The 14,545-nt window shown below is 38.7% G+C and overlaps 1 long non-coding RNA gene across 2 annotated transcripts in view; it reads left to right on the top strand.

Moving 5' to 3' along the window:
* The window catches only part of LOC308185259, a 29,188-nt gene extending 15,074 nt beyond the window's left edge, over nt 1-14,114 (top strand). The window contains exons 4-5 of one of the 2 annotated variants that reach the window (XR_013943226.1): nt 2,863-2,942; nt 10,282-14,114. This is a non-coding gene — a long non-coding RNA (uncharacterized lncRNA). Of the gene's footprint in view, nt 1-2,862; nt 2,943-6,773; nt 7,169-10,281 lie in introns of those variants that run through there. The other variant, XR_013943227.1, reaches the window with a different exon arrangement.
* The last annotated feature ends 431 nt before the right edge of the window (nt 14,115-14,545 follow it).

Raw genomic sequence — 14,545 nt, 5'->3', positions numbered from 1 at the left:
AATACAAATTCAATTGTGCTGAAAATTTTGTAGGTTTTCTTTTCTTTTTTTTTTTTTTTTAATAAATGCAACGCAACTTTTTTGTTCAACAACTCTCCGAGTCCAGTAGTCTTCAACCCCAGCAAAACTATGGAAGTCAGATTACTGGTCAGCTGCAAGAAGGGGTTGTTCTTGTGCTGCAGCTCGCTGGAGGAAGTACTCCAGTACACACTCCCCTGCTAGTAGGGGCTGGAAGTGTGGAAGGGGACATAGGAGCAGGAGCCCTTGTTGACCCTGGAATCTATAGGCTGAAATGTGACTCTACTTCTTACCAAAATTTTGGTTTGGAAGTGTTTTGGCAGAATACAAGCATCAGGAGCCCGTCTGTCCCTTGCTCTCTTGTCTCATAGTGGAGCATAAACAGCCAGAATCTGGTCAGCAGTATTTAAAGCAGTGTGGTAGAGATAAAGCCATAAAAGTTACAGATAAGCATGGAAAACCCAAGCAGATGTGCAGTTTCTTTTTCCTGGTGGAACGGACTTACTCAGAATTAGACCTCTAGTATTTAGTGACCTTTTTCTCCCTGGCATCACAAAAGGTTTGTGAATAATTGCAAGCTGTGTGGGTTGATTTTGGCATGATTTAATCCATGCTCCAGCTGTTATGTTCAACAGCATGAGGCACTATAGGTAAAGGTTACCTATAACATATTGGAAGTCTTGTTTCTGCATGTTAACAACATATCACAGAAGGGTTTCATAATGCAGACATGCTTAGTTACAGATAGGATTTGATAAATAATAAAAATGTTAACATATTGCTCTAATAAATAAAATGTGTGTCATATGGGGCTTAATTGCTGAATGCCTGCGTGTCTCCAGATAATCCTGAAGTTAATGGAGTTTAGAGGGATTAGACCTGTTCTGTTTTCTGAGGATGAAGATTCTGATTGCAGTGAAGAACTTTTTAAAAAATATGTCCCACAGTGATGCCTACATGAGTTGTACGTCAGGCCAGACAGCTATTAGAACACAGACTCTTTTCCTTGCTAGGACAGGTGCTCTGCATACCATGCTACCTGATAACTCTGCACAATCATTGTGAGGCTTAACCAGCCTGGAGAGATGAACTAGCCATCCACAGCTCCATGCCTGACTTAAGAGCGAACACTGACTTCTCTTCAGGCTGAGTTTCAAAGGATTTTCATAAGTAACTCTAAAATAGTTTTCTTCCATCTCAGCTCATCCCTAAGAGAACAGTTATAAAGCTGGAAATTTTTTAAACTCCTCAGAGCAGATTCCTCCTAGCCCACATATAAATGCTGGAGCATGTTTAACCTTAAAGAAGGTCAGCTGGAAAGTTCTGGGAAGGACAACTGCCAGTGCAGAGAGTTCACAGTAAAACAGCAAGGGAAAAAAAAAAAAAGGAAAGAAAAAAGTTATATTCTGACTTGTAAACCTTATTATGTACTGATGAAGTGTATAACTTTTAAATCACATTTGTAATTCCCAACAAAGCTGACTAACGTACTATGGCTCTTAGGAAAGTAAAAGATAGCATCTTAGCTGAGTGTTTCAATTTGCAGTATTTTAATGTCTTTTCACACTACATACTGAACACAAAGTTTTCCTATTGCCAATGTTTCAGTTCTTTATTCTCATATGCACACACATTTTAGATACTAAGCGCTTTGCTACCCAGCTTTGTTTGCAGTAAGCAGGAAGAGAAGTAATATTTAGCAAAGTAATTATTCTTTTAGCCAGGCAATTTTTCTCTTGAAAATAGGATCTCAAGTATCTACTGCAATTCAGCTACTAGAGCACCTGGCCTTACTAGACTTATTCAGTCTAAATACCATTTGATAAGCCTTTAAATGAAAATTAATTATATACATTGATGGACTGAAATTGATTTTATTTTAATTCACTGAATTCATATCTAAGAATATATTCTGCTTTTCTGTTTGCATTGTGAATACTTCGATAGGCAATATTTTGAGGTGCCACTGACTGGATAATATTAATGAGAACACATTACCTTTCTGTTCAAATGACAGGCATTCATTTCAGTGCTCGTAATAATATTGGGTGGTCTGATATTTAGGAACTTGACCATCAAGTTTTTTGAAAGCAAATTGAATTGAATTTCTACTGTTTTCTTATTCTTTTTTCTTATTCTTTTTTCTTTTCTTTTCTTTTCTTTTCTTTTCTTTTCTTTTCTTTTCTTTTCTTTTCTTTTCTTTTCTTTTCTTTTCTTTTCTTTTCTTTTCTTTTCTTTTCTTTTCTTTTCTTTTCTTTTCTTTTCTTTTCTTTTCTTTTCTTTTCTTTTCTTTTCTTTTCTTTTCTTTTCTTTTCTTTTCTTTTCTTTTCTTTTCTTTTCTTTTCTTTTCTTTTCTTTTCTTTTCTTTTCTTTCTTTTCTTCTTTTTTCCCTTGGCCCTGTTTTTCTGTCAGTGTGAAGTGGTATGTACTTATTTAGTTCCAAAGCAGGGATAAAATAAATATTGATGTGCCAGTAGCCTGAAGCAAGGGGATACTCTCCATCCAATGGTAATTCTTTAAAAAGTGTATTTTGAAGTAAAAAGCTGAGGCACTTTTAAGAACTATTGATCTTCTTCTTAAATAGCCAGAGGGAAGTTTGGATGTATGTATATTACAGGACTAGCTATTCCAAGCAAAAAGACTCAGTACTCAGAAAGCATTACCCATCTGGAGGTGGCCCTGCTAGCTTTGACAGTAGCTGGAAATTCATCATGACCAAGACAGATGATTAATTCTCATAGCAAGAGGCTAAATAATGGCAGGGCTGATTTACTAAGAGCTGTTGCACACCTGGTTTGAAATGATAAACATCATGACATAGGCTGCAATTTCCTTCTTCTGCAGAGATCTGAGGGTGCTCCTGATGTTCAGCAAGAAGGGATGTGATCAGAGGGGCCTCACCTCCAGCTGCACCACAGGGACAGGTAGATGGTGCTCTCAATACAGACATGACAATACGTAACTCAAATATATATCAAATATATACACATACATACACACACTACATACTCAATACACAGCCTACAACCTCTGACAGGAATCTAGCCTTTTTACTCATCCATGGAGTCCACAGAGCAAACTGTCAAGTTCTTGCAATTTGAGAAGAAGCACAACAGGCTTTCAGAGCATTGTCCTCTCCCAGGCAGTCCTGTACTTCATGAATTTGAAATACAACACCCCAATCTCCTTGCCCTCATGCTGCCTGGTCTGTGACCACAGAATGGGAGGAAAAGTGCTGTGCTGCACTGAGAGAGAAAAGAAAGTGCGGAGTTTCTAGAAAGCCATAGAGACCCGCAGTTTCCTAGAGCTGGGAGAAGACAATAGAAGAAATAGGGTCCTCGAAAAAACACTTTTGAGCCTAAGTTCAGCATCTGTATTGTTAACAGGTTCTTTAGTCTATACACAAAGATCACAGTTAAGAATAGTCGAGGCCAATAAATTCCATGCACTTCAGTGTTTCATCACACTTTCTGTTATAAATGTGAGAAGTGTTAACCAAAATACACAGTGGAAGCAGACTCAAAAAGAAGATAGAGGGAATGGGAATAAAGGGAATAGAGAAATCAAAGCTGCTTACAGACACTTGCACTTTTAAAATCCAGCTCTGGAAGGGGGGTTGGGAAGGGAAGGGAAAAAAGGCTTAGGCCTTAGAGATATAAATCTGAGTGAGAACAAGAAGGAAGGTTTAACGAGGAGAGAGGAGAGAGAGCAAGCAAATCTCAACAGCCCTAAAGGGAGCCATTGCTAACAAAGGAACAGAGGAGACACGTGCATTGAAGCTGATTTAGGGCAGGTCAGCCCTAACAGCCAGGGGCTAAGATGCCCATTTCCTAAGCTAAGTCACTGGTGCAGCTAGGAAGGATCCTGGTCATTAAATCTGTTCTATATTTTCTTTAAATGCTTTTCTTTCCTAACTGTGTTCGCAAACTGATACAGCAGCAGTCAAGATAGAATAATACAGGTGTCAGTGCATCAGACTGTAATCCCAAGGAAGATTACGGGCTATCTGGCACTGTGACTGGTTATATTGGTTATATCACATGGTCGCTGTCACTAAGTCGCTATGCATGACCAGAGGTGTGCTTGTGCCCACTTCAGAAATCTACCAATTTCTAATTTGGTATATGGCCCCCAGATCTGGATGCAATAGCTAGATGTGGTGTCTATAGCCAGCTAGGGCAGGAATGAAATCTTGCTCCTGACCTGCTTCATCTCTCTGAGCTTCCTGGTCCCTGTTGTAGAACTGGGACATGGAAACTGAAAAACGTGGGACCCGAGATCTCCCCTGACCTTTAAGAGCTGCAAAACTCTTTACAGCTTCTTGAGGAGGGGACTGTGTAGAGGGAGGTGCTGGTTTGTGCTCCCTGGTCGCTGATGACAAGACACAAGGGAATGACACAAAGCTGTGCCAGGGGAGGTTCAGACTGGACATGATGAAAAATTTCTTTACTGTTGTGGAAAGCCTGGAACAGGCCTCCTTTTCCTCACCATTGCACTCCTTTGAGGTCCCATCTGCCTCAAAACTGGAGTCCTTGAGTATAGAGGGACCAGAGAGAATCACCATGTTGCAAGCAGTGGCACACACAGCAGAGCTGCCAGCTACAGCTCCTCTTGCAGCAGGCCATGGGGGCCTTTAATGCTTCCCGTGCAAGCATGGACTGGTGCCATGCCAAACCCCAGAATTTCTGTGGAGCCACCAAGAGGCAAGACAGGGGCGAGCAGCAGCTGTACACTTGCTAGTACTGGACCAAGAGCAAAATAATTGGGTATAAACCTCCCTAGCCATTCACTCAAAGCCCTACAATTCCTCCATTTTATGCTGCTTGCTCAGCATTTGCAAATGGATGCATCCACACTGTTACAATAGGTTTTTTTATTTTTATTTTTGTGCTGTTGAATCACTAATGTGGAAGCCTCTCGGTGCTCCTGCAGCCAAGCATTTCTATACCCCCAGACCTATGTCTTGTGTTGTAAAAATACACACACACGTACACACACACATTTATGTAAAAAATCTCCCATACGGGCTGACTATGACCTTTTCTTTGCACTGCTTTGCCTCTGGCACAAGCAGGCATGAGCACAGAATGAGCTAATAATGCATACGTGCACATACAGTCCACCTCAAGAATGCCAAAAGATATCCCAAATGGGACTTTATTGTACAAAGTTTGTTTTAAACACCACTTCCCCTGAGGCACGTACCAGCTCTGACAGACCCTCCGCAGCATCTTTGCATGCACTGTTCCATGTAACATTAATGAAAGCTTATGAGGCTCGTTATGCAAACACAGCATAGCCCAGCAGGCTGTGGCACTCTGCCAGTGGAACCCTCCCCCCCAAATCGTGACAAGCAACTTAAAGCAATGTAAAACGTTATGCTAAGTATATACCCAAAACAAAGCATCACACTTCAAAGAAACTGCTTTTCCCTCTTCCCCACCACCCCCATCCATCTCCCAAGAACTAGAAAGAGCTGGCTGAGGAGCAGGCTGTGTGGTATTTGGATGCAGTTGTAAAGTAGCTTGCATAGGAGATACACTTGCATAGGAGAGCACTGGGTCCTCTTTCACCCAGCATCTCCTTCAGTGCTGTCTTTAAGTTTTTGATAAAAAACACGCTGAAGGTACGTGCTTCCCATTTATGAGCATAAAATATTTTTATGATTTTGTAACAGATGGAGATAAAATATGGATGCATATCTGTTAGTTCTCCGAAAAAAATAGACTGGCATGAAGATGGTAAATATTCCCACCTGGAAAGACAGAGAAATCAGAGAAGCTCTCTATTCCCTGTAGTGCAGGTCACTCTGAAGTTTGTCATCTGACAGCTCTTCCCCTAAACACACAGGGACCAAACATGGTCCTGTGCTTTGTATAACCTTCTAAACTTTTGCAAAATGGGGTTAAAACAATGTCAAATCAGAATGATAGCATTTTACATACACTTTACCCAGGTGTAATTGATTGCATAAAAGGCTTGTTAATTTATATAATTCTCAGTATTTTTAATCAGGTGAAATTACATAGGGATGAATATGAATCAGCACCATAGCTGGTAAGTTTTTGTTACTTCACTAGGAGCCAGACACTTCTGCCTCTGCATAGTATCTATTATGATTTTAGTATTTGTTTTCAGATAAATAAGAATTTCGACTTTCAGAAGGTTTATAGGAGAGCTCTAGTTATCAGCTTAGTTTACTCTTCCCTCTTAGTAGTTCCTGGCCAATAAAAATTTGAAACAGCTGATCCAAGTTTCAGTGATCTCAGTTTAGGAACAAAAAGAAGCCTCTCATTTTGCATGTAGGTTTACTGTGATCCCTGCAGAATCTGGGATTGAAATATTGGCTGGACTGCAAACAAAGCTGATGTTAAAAATCAACTAACCAAACAAATACCATTTTATCTGAATTGAATTGAAGTTGAATACACAAGTGGAAAAAAATCTAGTCTGCAGGATGAGCTACAGACACAACCAGCTTTTTAAACTTACGTGGTGTGTGCACACATAGAACTGCAGGTACTAAAGTATCTACACTTTTGCACCAACACATGGACACACAATCTCATTGTAAACCAAGTTCTGGTGAATTCAGAGATTTCCATTCAAACAGGAAAGCTGGCTGATAACTTTCTGTAAGTTAGGGAAAACTAGTTTTATACAGAAATACTAGATGTTTAATTCTAAGTTGCAAAGCAATAGTAATGCGACTAATTAAATCCTAAAGACTGAAAGAATCATCTTTCTATTTGCAGAGATGGCAGAAATGGGCTTTGCTTTCTCTAAACTGCAATCCCCATTATTTGTCTGGTACCCTCAGAACCTGGCCTGAGATGACTCCCCACACCTCGGAGCTTGGTTTGCAGATTGCATCTTTTCTCTTTCCCTTAAAAATTCAGCTTGGTTAGCTTTCTGATTCAAGTTCATACTCACAGACTCTTGTAAAAACTTGGTTAACTTTTTGTGGTGATAAATTTTACCAAGTCTTTCTTCTGGTTGACTGTTTGCATCAAATAGTGATACCAGTAACTCCCTCCCCATACCAGCCTTCATACTGTTTGCCAATAAATCCTTTCTTTTCATTTCATTTCCTTTCACCCCAGCCTCATCCTTCTGCTGTTTTGCATCCTCTCATCTGATAATAAAACTAATTCTCTCAGGCTTAAAATATTCTACAAAGACCCCCCCAAATTTGTCTTATCGTTCTGTATCCCTGCATCTCTACTTATTCTTTTTCAGTCTGCAAGCTCAACGGGACACAGATTGTGTTTGTACAGAAAGCATCATTCTTTGAGCTATTGCTACAAACACAACCAACAATAATATGGTTTTGCTGGATCTAAACCAATGCTGGGCATTGTACCATTGAGATCCTGGCTAATAAAACACTCAAACATGCACAAAGCTTTTAGGTAGAGTATCACTAGGAATAATTTAATTACTGTAGACCTGCCTATCCATGGCTAATTACCAGGATAGGTTTTAAAGTGTGCAAATGTAAAGTGAGTGTACAAAAACCCATCTGGAGTTTACTGTTTACTGCTTTGGATTAATGAAACATTAAAAGTCAAATAAATCCCCAAGTACAATAAATCACACATGCTATGCCTAATGTGACAGATGAAATAATTGTATTTCCTTTTTAGTATTTTTGTAAGATGTATCCCGTGGAATCCAATTTCAGGATATCTAGAAACATATTTTTAAGAATTCACACTTTTCTTCTCTAAAGACTTTTTCTCCTTTCTTCTTTCCAAGCTTATGTTAATAAGTAGTAAGGTAGGACTTAATCCGTTCATGCAGTACAGTTTTACATGGGCTACAACAACCATAGCAACTAACCAACAGCAACAATACCATAAATTCAAGGTGTATAACCAGTATTGGGTACATATTTTAACTCAATGTTAATGGATATGTAAAACAAAAATCATTTTTAGAATATGATGGAAAGGGAAAAGTAATACACCTCTGGTAGATTTTAGTGTGAATATAGTCAAATAACTATTGGAAATCTCAACTACTCTTAACAAAATACTAAATGAAGCCAAGGCTAGGGACATCTACTGGGTTCAAACCAGAAGTATAGAGCATGGTTTGAGTGAGCTGAGGGGAAATGTAACCCTGCAACAGGGGATAATGCATACTTTTCTTAATTCTCCACTACAGACTTCAGTCAAATCTGGCATTAAACTTTATTCAAAAAGTGAATTTGACTGATAAAGATATTTTTTATTAGATCTTTTCATCATGATTTCAAAAGGCACTTGATGTATCTGTCATATATATGAACTAAATTACATGTTCTGCACAGTACATTTACCACTAAAATAAGCATTTTAGGCCCAGTCAATCATCCTCAAAACAGAATGGTACATTTTCAGGAACTGTTGATGAAACTACTGAAAAACAAGCAAATGTGCTTTAGCACAGAAGTTATTTAACAGAAGATGAAGGAATTTCCAGAATGGTGGCTGTTTGTTCAAAATTATTTTGTCTCCTAAGGCATATGCACTCTAATTATCCAATCACACACCATGTTCCCCACTGGCAATCTTAGTTCTGGCATTTCTAGCTTTTAGTCTGTAAGCCCTGATAGCAATCTTTTCATGTATTTGTAATGTAAATATGTAATACACATGAATAGATTTCACAACACAAAATAATTCAGGTTAAATACATAACCCCAACAATAGGAAGCTTTCAGTTTCAGAATGACAACAGTTGAGTTTGCAGTCCCATGGGTGGTGAGCTTGAAAGGGTATATAACGCTGGCTTGTTCCTTTTCACCACCATGCTGAGACAAATAATTCCATTCGTGGTATTATCGAGGTTATGTCATGTACACATCTGTGTGTAAATAACTGAATAAACACAGGAAAGCTCTTTCTTGATCCTCTATTCTTTCTATTAAAAGTCATTTAGCAACGCTAATTAGGTTTATTCTCATTTAGTCTGGTCATCTAAAATGAGTTCTTAAGCCTTTTTGTAATATTTGGTACCAGAAAAGATAGCCAAAGACATTTTTGGACACATAAAAAGGAGTCCCACAGCTCTAAAACATCAACATATATTCAGCTTCCAAGGACAGACAGAATATTTAGGTTATTTTCTACTGAAAAATGCCCTCAAAAATGCAAACTTTCGTATAATTGATTAAAATGAAACCTAACGAATGCAAACATATTAATAACTTCTGCACTAATGCATACATCAAAAGCTTGTTTGTAAAAATACTTCATTTGATTAACCACAGTAGTCCTGTCAGACACCCTAGTATCATTCCCAGATAAATAACATTATTCACGTCACCTAATTTTCACCTTACTAGATTTTCAGGATCAGCCCTAACATGTCACATCTCATCCTCCCTTACTGTAGTTCCGGTGAAAGTCATGGAGATACATTTCATTTTTCCAACATTTTCACAAGTATTTACCTTATCTCCAGATCCTGGGGTTCAAAAATACCTTAAGGGATTTTCAATCAGAAGTATTATTGTATTAGGTTTGACTTCTTCACCCATTTTCAATGCCACCACACAGGAAAATAAACACGTTCTATGCTAAAATTAATCAAATCCAGCTATCTTTTGACAGTAGTGCTCTAGCTTCTTTCACTGCTTCATCAATCACAGATAAATCATGATGGCTGGTGAGGCTCCAGAGGATTGACATGGCAGTGTGTCGATATCTGTAACTGAAGTATTGTTGTTTCCTGGTAAATTATCAGCAGCACAGTTTGTTGACTGAGCAGCAATTCCCTGGAAGTTTGGAGCCATTAAGGTACATTACTTTCAAGGCCCATCAGCTCTGGAAGATTAAAAACAGGTTAGAGGTAGCAAAGGTATAACATTTGTTCTGGGCTACCCATGTCCATGTCCACAGCATTTTCGTCAATAGGTGTGGAGCTTGCAGCTATCTCTCAGCATGCAGCTGGGGAACCATCACTGAATGGACAAGTTACTAATGCGGTTCCTTCCCTGTGGAACCTCTGGCCCTATGACAGGCCATTTTTTAATCAATGAGTTGGAAAAAAAAACAAAGTCATTACATATAACATTTCCAGTGGTCACAAAGACTGATGGAGGGCCACATGAGAGAACAGGTCCTTAACCCCATGTAATTTTAATGCCTGGAAGCTAGGCACAGAAAGTACATTTAATAAAGCTAAATGTAAAGTCACGCAGTGTACAAGTAGTGATTGATGATTGATCTCTGTGCCCATTATCACCCCAAAGTGATTACATTCTATCATTTTCAGGTTTCAAACAACAGCCATTACCAAGCCATTCCTATAGTTCTGGAAGGTGTGACTGACAGAAGACAGGTTTTCTAAGTCTTACAGAGCCAGTGCGTGGAAGGCTTTATGCAGAACTGGAATGCAAGGCTACTCAACTAGAAGGAGCTCAAGCAGTGATTTACCTGGGGGCACTCATTAAGAGGTCATGGTAAGGTCATGCTGAGAGACATCAGTGACTGGCCTATCAATTAGGATGTGAAATGATCAGTTATTCAAAGCAAGGGTGATGGTGTATAGTTTCCCTACAGCTTTAGTTACTTTGACCTGTTGTTGTTGGAGGTGAACAAAACAAGAGACTCTTATCTTGGGGTCAGGTCACATTGTTTGCCAGGCACAAAGAAGGAGAGAACGATTTTAGGGCTGGCCTTAGAATAAGCAGAGACTGTATTGCTGTCTCATTTCTGATACCTGTAATTTAATTATCTATCAGGGATTTTATAAACAAATTCTTGCATTTCCTCATGCCTTTAGCATGGCTGAAGGTTGGTGTCTGCTCAATACACAGACATTCAGTTTCTCAGACCATGATGATACATATTTTGCAGTGCCCAACACCATAAAACATAGCAGTGTCAGTTCCATTTAGCTTTATGAGTTCATTCCAGAGTTAGAAATACAAGAAAATACATTTCCACATTTTATTCACATATTTTGTTTTATTTCATATATGTATTACTTAGTATTTATTTTTATTTACATAATTCATTCCAACCCTCACCTCTATGAAAATTGTATGTAAGTATTATAATTAAAATACCCATTCATCAACATTCATCACATAATCTTTTACAGACTTCACTTACATCAGTGAAACAAATTCCCCACACCGAAGTCAACATAACATCATCACAACACTGACAAAGGTGGACAGTTTACACACACTGGTGTCCTCCTCTGGTGACTTCACCACATTAGAGCAATATAAATTCCTCACAACTATTACACTCTGACAGTGTTGTCACAGATGGAAATGAATTGCACATCACTCATAAAAGAGAAGCAGAAATGTATTTTATTGATATCATGTAGTAATCTCACAAAGCCTAATTGTGAATAAGACAGCAACTCAACAAGAATCAAGACGGCAAGGTATGTTTCAATATTTACTGCATAGAGGACAGGGTTGGACAAACAGTCAGGAGACCCTCCCATTGAGTCTCAAGTTCAGAGTGGACCCCCTTGTTTTCCAAACTCAGAGAGGAGCATAGGTGCAGCTGGTTCCAAACTTAGTCTCAGACTTGGCCAGCAGTTTGTCTGTGAGGATTATATGTGCACCGTCAATCTAAGATATAATAATAGTGAATCTTGCAAAGTTTAGCAAGCTGCTAGTTACTTACTGAGTATCTGCTACAGATGAGGAATCTCTCAATTGTAAAGTCACTCAGCCTCAAGGAGTAGACCTTGAGAAGTGTCCCTACTCCAAGGAGAGATCCTGGCATTCAGCCTGCTGCTGTGCAGGGCTCTTGGGCTGCTCACTATTTATGGAGTAAAATGATTGACTAATAGTCATATTTACCTTCCGACTGAAGATGTTAGTTTCTTCCAGATTTGGCTTGAGTCAGACATTGACCAGCACTGTGATTAGGTGGGCACATTGCTCAACTAGCCCCTTGGCTATTGTTGTCTCTCTCCCAAATACACAGTGAGCCGGATACAGCCATCACAACCAGATGGCATCCATCACAAGTGCCACTGACAGTTATCAGCTTAAACAGGGTTACAGGAAATAAAGCTGAAAAGGGGCAGGGAGCACACTGTCACACCCCACACACATTGCACTCTACACCCTGTGACTATAGCCAACTCACTCTCACAGAGTGGTATGGTCACCTCGTGCCTTGGTGTCATACATAGTATGTTGATAGTTCGTGCACTTACAGATCCAAAATACATAGATAGTGAAGTATTGCTATTCGTTATGTATCAGTTTGTGTGTTTGGGGTGGTTGGAGTTGAGTTATTTGTTTTATTATGTACCAACCCTTTATATACAATACTATTATAAGCAATAGACATAATAGAGTTAGAGTTAGTGTAATTACAACCGGGTGGAGCACGAAATTAAACGTTTCTGTTACTGTCAGTGACAATCCAAAAAGAGTTTCCCACCAATGGTGTTCACCATCCTTCCAAGACATGGTATATCTCTTCTATAGTAAGATGAATGCTGATTAGATTTGCATCATTTCAGATACATTCTAGCAATTGACACAGGTCTTTGTGTTGTAGTTGTTTCTTCAGCAATTTAAGGATCATTTTGATGGGGGCAGGCAATAAATCTTGACTCAATATACAGTTAGACTGTAGTAACTGATCAGATGTAACAGGAGCTGAATAATTAAAGTCACACTCTATAATGTTAATAAAGTTACAAACACAAATTTGAGTGGTTGCTTGTTATGTAAAGATTATGTACAAGCATAGAATCACAAAGAGTTCTCATGGAAATACCCAGTCCATGTTTTGCCTGTTACCTTTCCCAGTTATCGTCCTTACCTCAAACTCCTCAAAATCCCCATGTTGGGTGCCAGGAAGGACAGTGGTGGTTTAACACCAAGAGTTAGCTCAGCTCCAACATGCCACTCGCTCACTCCCCCTCCTCAGACAGACAAGGCGAGAAAATACTATGAGAAGAAGGTTTCTCATGGGTCATTCATGGGTTGAGATAAGGACAGGGAGATCAATCACCAATTACTGTCACAGGCAAAACAGACTCAGCATAGGGAAATTAATGTAATTTATTGGCAACTACTAACAGACTAAAGCACTGAGAACTAAAAGGAAATGGGGGTTGTCTTCTCATTCCTCTCTCCCAGCTGCTGTTGCACAGCACTTTTTTTTTTTTTTCTCTTTCTTCAATCTTCTTTCCCAGAGGCCCAACCAGCGCTGCTCCCTGGCTCGGCTCTGGCCAGCAGTGGGTCCTTTTTGGAGCCAGCTGGAGCTGGCTCTGCTCTGACATGGGGCAGCTGCTGGGCTCTGCTCACAGAGGCCACCCCTGCAGCTCCCCTGCTACCAAAACCTTGTCATGTAAACCCAATACGGGGCATAATGTTTTAACAGATTTCTAAATAATCCACAAAAAAATACCCTGCATTTGCTTACATTAAGCAAAAAAAAAAAAAAAAGTACACTTTCTGTGATTTAAAATGATTACAGAATATTTTCCCCAAGAATGGAATGTAATGAAAGAAACAAAGTAGAACAATCCTCCAGCATATTTTACCAAGTTAGCCCAAAGCTGATCCTACATCTTATTGTTAGTTGTTATATTGTATATAGCTGTTATTATAGTTATTATATAGTTGAAGCAGTACAGTGAAAAAGCAGGATCTTGACTGAGGGAGCAAACATGGGATTCAGCAGAGTTTTCTTAAATAAATGATAGTAAAATTTGAAGTGTCCAGTCTCTCGTGCTTCAATACTTACAAGAGGAAATTGAAATAAAAAAGAACACAATCTGTAAGTGATATAGATGGTTGTGAAAGAAGTTTGTTCCATACCTGGGTAGTCATGAGACAAAAAAGTCAATCAGTCTGACTGGGTAAAGAATAGCTAATTCAAAGTGAGCAGAAGCACAAAAACAGGTTTCATTAAAATCAAGGTAATGGAACAGAGAAACAAAGCCTGATGTAATGCATCCACAGCAGAGTTGTCCACAGTGGGTTTTGTTTTCTTAGCTAAGCCCAAACAATCCTGCAGGAACAGAAACATTTTCATTCAGAAAACGAAACAAACAAGCAAACTAACAAACAAAACCCTCTAAATTTAAAGCACAATAGGACTCTGCAGATCATACTCCACAAAAACCATTTTGATTCAACAGCAGAAATGCTGCTACTTTCCAGTGATGTGATGTAAAATTTGGAATATGTATTTTCGACACTGAAAAATAATATTTTTCCTGTTTGCTGAGACTACAGACATGTTTATATGATAGAGGCTTAAATTATCGAACTAGAATGGATCGATCTATGTTTTTTCTCTTGAGTTCCACAGCACAGATTGCATGATTAAATAAAATATTTTTTTAAAAAAAAAACTTGTTTAATTATAATACCTCTCCCAGAAAAACATTGAAGTATTAATTAAAAGTTTCAGTGATAGGTCATATCACAGTATAATCTTTCCAAACATTCCTTAATTAATAATTCTTCATTTAAAGAAATAATAATAGATCTATTACCAGTTTGAACTGTCTTACTTCAGCTTCCAGCTATTTGATCTCA

Source organism: Anser brachyrhynchus (genome assembly GCF_964034855.1).
Source record: "Anser brachyrhynchus genome assembly, chromosome: Z".
NCBI classification, from domain to species: Eukaryota; Metazoa; Chordata; class Aves; order Anseriformes; family Anatidae; genus Anser; species Anser brachyrhynchus.
The sequence above is the reverse complement of the archived record's forward strand: the minus strand, read 5'-3'. Positions and strand labels throughout refer to the sequence as shown.